Here is a 5818-nt window from a genome sequence, read left to right on the forward strand (position 1 = left end):
ACGTATATCCACTCTTTTTCCTTAAAGCAACCAAGATAGTGTCATATACTTTGTATGTCTATTTGATTTTCAGTCCATCCATCTTTCGGTCCATCTTTCTTTCAGTCCCTCCATCTCTCAGGCCATCCAACTTGCAGTCCAACCATTCATCACTTAAACCAATAGACGTAAAGAATCAAAATGTTTGGTCATATTGACTCAATTCTGAACATCTTTGTCATGGGTGACATTGATTCCATATCTGGGACCCAAGGAGAGGGCCATAGGTCAAATGCACAAAGATTGCAATTACAAATATTATCTAACAAAACTTCATTTATGCAGCCATAGCAAAGAAACTAATTATTAAAATGAGGTGTGAAAAGTACATTATAACGGCTGAAGGGGTGCATAGATGGAATATGCAGTGAATAGCATTTGAATTTGTGATAACAAGCCATTAATTTAAGCATAACAGTGTATGATGAGCTTTGGATGAGAAGTATATTCTCCTGGAATAATGCAAAAGTTTCGGAAACTTCACATACTTGACATGTACAAGATATAAGTAACCCTGCAGTTGTACACCTGGATAGAAAACAACACGAATCACCAATAAAAAAATTTTATAATGACGTGTGAGATATGCCGATTGTAGGGATGGTTCCAACAATAATCCCTATCTCGTGAATTGGTTAGAATAGGAACTTTTAATAGTGAAAAGAGTACTGTGGTAAATTTAATTTTTGAAAAGGAGTATTGTCGGAAATGTACTAGTTAAAAGAGTATAGTGGGAAATTTACTAGTGAAAAGCATATTGTGGGATATTTTAAAAAATATTCTTCTGGAATCTTCCATCCTCTATCACAAATATAAATGTTGTTGCTTGTTTATAGACTTGCTTGTCCGCTTTTCAGCAAAAAGCATACTTCCTTGAATTTGCATACTGTGTGCCCAAATAGACTTAACCAAACATTGGTGTAGTTCTGTATTTTGATGATGAAGAAGAGGAGAGATGTAAAATTATTGTTCTTTTTGTTTTATTAACCCAGTAATAGTTTGACCACTGGGTCGGGGAACGAACCGAAGGTCACCTTACAATCAAACATTTCTGGTTATCAGTTAATCTAGGGATAATAAATATAATCTACAGAGAAAGAAAAAAACAGACGCATGCAGACATGCATATGGCACACAATCTAGGTGACATGGACTTTGTGATACTACAGTATTTTGTTCCTGTTTACCATCAAGTCAGAGACAAGTTCACATGTTCATTATTGAGGTCCATTTTTGGAGAAATTGGTCCTCTTTTTCATTTACCTTAGCAGTGTATTTTTCAATGTTCTTATGCATTGCAACTATTTGCTTGAAAGCAAAAATAGAAGGATTTTTCATACTGAATCTGCAGGTATAAATATAATATTTTGCCAAAATAAGCAGGAAATTACACAAACTGTACAGTTGTTCACTTCCTAAGAATGTTTCTGTTTTGGACAGATGTACAATATTTGGGCAAAAAGGTGCAAAAACTTCAATAAAACGGTACCAAAACTGTAAAGTAATACTGCAATCATAAAAGAGATGCTCAATACTTTCAGTTTCACTCTTACATAAAGTACATTTTTTGTCATCGAATATATTAATTCTTTTCAGAAAATCATTTGTATATTCTATGGATTAATTTAAAGTTAAAAGAGATCAACTTGGTATCCTTGGTACAGCATTTCGCCTGGCTATGAATCTCAGACCACACCTCACTAATTATATTTTTATTAAATACTTGCATCCAAGTTTCTTGCTTCGCAGTGTGCTGCCATTTAGCTTCCTGTAAAAGATCTTTGTAAACAAACTTGAGTGAATTTTCTATTCGCAAATTCATTATTTTATCCTCCTGCTTGTCAAAATTATTATGTACTAAATGGTTTTGTATGGCATCTTTCCATGTTTTTGGAGCTTTGGATATTAAGGAGAATTATTTCAAGAAATCATCCCTTCTAATTTTTTTGTTTTATTGTTTCAAAAGGTTTTAAATTGCCAGGATCATTCATAATTTCAAAGCCGGCTTCTGTTCAGGATTTGTATTGGTAGAACATTTTAGAGGGGACAAAATTTAAAATACTCAAGGATAGATACTCGTTAGGATATTGCGGTTCTTTTTTCCAATTAGGTACTGCCAAAATTACATCTCTCCAAAAACTGTTTTTAATGAACTTACCAAATTCTTCTAATTTCTATCTCCCTAAATTCCAAATATCCTCTTTATTTCTGAGTATAGTTCTATTAACTAAGTTCTGCCATGTTCCATTTTCATTTTCCAGCAATCTTTTAACCCATATTCTCTTAATATACCTAATGAATGAAAATATGTATATCATATTTAGTCCTCCCTCGTTTTCTGGGGAAACTAGTATATCATGCTTTATTCTCTCAACTTTTCCACCTCATACAAATGTAAATAACGTGCGATTTAGCTCTGCTTCAACTTTTGCTGATGGGTCTGGAAGTGCTGAAAAAAGATATATCAATATGGACAGAACAAGAGCTTTTACAACAATTATATTACCAACTATTGACAGATGTCTTTGATTCCAGCTTGCCAGTATTCACTTTGCCATTGTTAGGTTCTTCATATAATTACTTTCCACCATTTGTTGTAAATCTGGAAGAAATTCTATGCCAAGGTGTGTAAAGTTAGAAGAGGACCAAATTAGGTCCATTTCGAGACATATTCTTTCATTAGGAAATTTCCAATCCAAATAGCTTTTGCTTTTATTATGTTACATTTAAGTCCAGATAATAGAAAGAAAAACAACCTTGCAAGATATTCATATTCGCTTCAAGAGAAAAATAAGATCCATCAAGAAGAATAAAACAGACATCGGCATACTGACCCAATTTATATTCACTGGCGTCAAAGATTAGTCACCTTACATCACACATTATGCTTTAAAGTTATAGCTAAAATCTCAACCCCAATGATAAATAAATAAGGTGCAAGGGGTCTCCTTGACGACATCCTCTTTCAAGTCTAAAACAGGTGACATATGACCATTATTTATAACACAACTTTTAGAGTCATTACAAAACAGCTTAAACCACTTCCAAACGGAATCACCAAAATTGAAAGATTATACAGCTTCTTCCACAAAGATCCAGTTAATTGAGTCAAAGGCTTTTTCAAAGTATATTAACAATAATAAACCATATCTGTTTTCATTCTCAAGTTGGTCCATGATATCATATAATAGTCTAGTGTTTTCTCCAATGAATCTACCCTTCATATATCCTCTTTGAGTATCACTGATTATTGATGGAAGGACCTTTTTAATCCTAGCAGCTATGGATCCCGAAGCAATCTTATAGTCAATATTTAAAAGTGATATAGGTCTGTCTTTTTCTTCCTTCGGTAGACATGTGATGATTCCTTGAGTCTGAAAATCTGAACGTTTTCCTACAGTATATCCGTAGTTTATAAATCCTCCAAGAGACTTCCAAAAGAATTTACAGAACTCTACAGTGAATGCATCAGATCCAGGACCTTTTCCATTTTCGGTCGGTTTTAGAGACTTACCGAATTCATTGATTGTAAGCAGACCCTTGCATGATTCTCTTTCCTCTTGACTAAGTTTAATATTGTGATTAAAAAATCTATTTCGAGTTTCTTGAGTAACCTCATCATCAAGCTGAACAATTCTACTTTTATACAATTCCATCTAAACCTGTTTTTGAGCTTCTAAAACATCTATTTGGTCAGATATATTTGTCCCATCATTTAAAATAATTTCCTTTATTATCTTATTGACATAAATTCTTTTTTTCAAGATTTAAAAAGTACTTTGTGCTTTTTTCCCCAAATTCATACCATCTAGCTTTAGATCTTGATATAACACCTTTTATGTATTTTGTTCTAGATTCCTCTAATTCTGCTTTTTTTCTCGACAATTTACAAAGTTTCCCCATCTATGTTATTCGACAGTCTCCCCTGAATTTGTATTATTTGCTGCTCAATTTTCCCTATTTTGTCCCGTTTCTCTTTTGTTTTCCTAATAGAATAACATATAGTTTCAGATATTATTTTCATTTTCAAAATGTCAAAGAACATTTGATCATTACAGGAAAGAGAAACATGGAAAGAGTCATCTTTATTTCCCCCTACATAAAATTCATCTACAGTGTCAGTTAAACACGTTTTGACCAAATCAGTATAATCAATAATCAATGTTCCTCAACAGTTGGGCATTAAATTTCCAATATCATTTTCCCCTTGGAAACGTTGAAAACGCCACATTCAAGACAATAGCTGAATGATCAGTCTTATACCCTGGTAAGATACACGCATCAGCTGTATTCATATGAATGCCATCCGATAAAAGAAAGTAATCTAATCTACTTTGTTTCAAGTCAGATGTTTGCCTCCAGGTATACATCTTTAAGTCTTGATTGGAATTTCCTTAGGGATCAATTAATTCCAATTCGTTTTTCAGGTCTTGAATCGCTGCCCTATAGTGTTGATGTTTGTCACGTAAAATATTATAAGTATCAAATCTAAGTCTTGAACAGGATTCCAGTCTCCGCACATTATAATTGATGAGTTCTCAAAAAATAAAATGTCCTTTAACTTTCTAAAAAAGCTAGGATTATCATCATTATAACCATACAAATTCAAGAGGGTTATTCTGTTGCCATTAATTGTAATATCTAAAATAATAAATCTCCCTTGAATGTCACATCTTTCTCAGTGAATTATAAATTCAAAAATATTTCTAAAAAATATTGCACCTCCAGCACTATTACTAGAGCAGTGGCTAAATATACAAGTGTATCCCCATTCAGCTGCCCAATATATTTCATCGTTCTTTGTACTATGAGTTTCTTACAAACATACTATAGATTTCTTTCGTTTTACCCTGTGGAAAATATCCCAGTGTTTAAAGACTGAACCTTGCAGGCCAATTACTTTACTGGATATAATTTGTATGTTATTATCCATGAAAACGGCAGAAAATTTACATATACATGTTCTTGTACAGGAATGTATGAAGTAATTATCACCTTGAGTTTACCATATTCATGGCTTTCACACTCACATTCATACAGAATACAAACGTCCATAATAAAATCATCCATGGTGTTACAGTACATGCTCTAGATTTGACTGCATTTAACATTGATACAGTATACGATGGATAACAAGTGAAGCAACTCCAGTTGCGATAACTCTTATGCACATCTGACAGACCTTTTCGGAGCTAAGACAGTGTTGTAAACCAAAAGGCACAGCTTAATAAGAGTATAAATTACAAATTAATGAATGAAAGAAGGGGTAAAAGGGAAATAAAAGAAAGTATGAATGAGCGCATACATGGAAGTGGTGGGTGATTGAATGAATGAGCGAGAATGGGAGACTGAAAAAATGAACGTTGAAAAAGGTGAGTAAACGACTGAGTAAATGTGTATATGAGTGTATATGAGTGAAAGATGATTTATGAACTAGTGAGTGAATTGATTAGTGAGAGATATGACACAGTGGAAAAGCGAATAAACAAATATATTAATTAAGGACAAAACTGGTGAGGGAAAGAGGTTTCTTATAAAAAATAGTAAAACAGATTAGAGTAGAAAAAGGAGTTTCAAAACGAAAGTTCACATATTTGGTCAATTTCATAAGTTCACAGAGTTGCATATTACACTTATATTCTAATTTTATCATCAATTTCATAATAGATGTTAAATTTTATCATTTTTCCTGATTTGGAGTAAACTTATTGTTCTGGTTCATAATATATTATGGATATGAATGGCACGAAGGAAACGTTTCCTTGAGCAAGATTTACTA

Source organism: Sinohyriopsis cumingii, chromosome 12 (genome assembly GCF_028554795.1).
Source record: "Sinohyriopsis cumingii isolate HCF-2022 chromosome 12, ASM2855479v2, whole genome shotgun sequence".
Taxonomy (NCBI): domain Eukaryota; kingdom Metazoa; phylum Mollusca; class Bivalvia; order Unionida; family Unionidae; genus Sinohyriopsis; species Sinohyriopsis cumingii.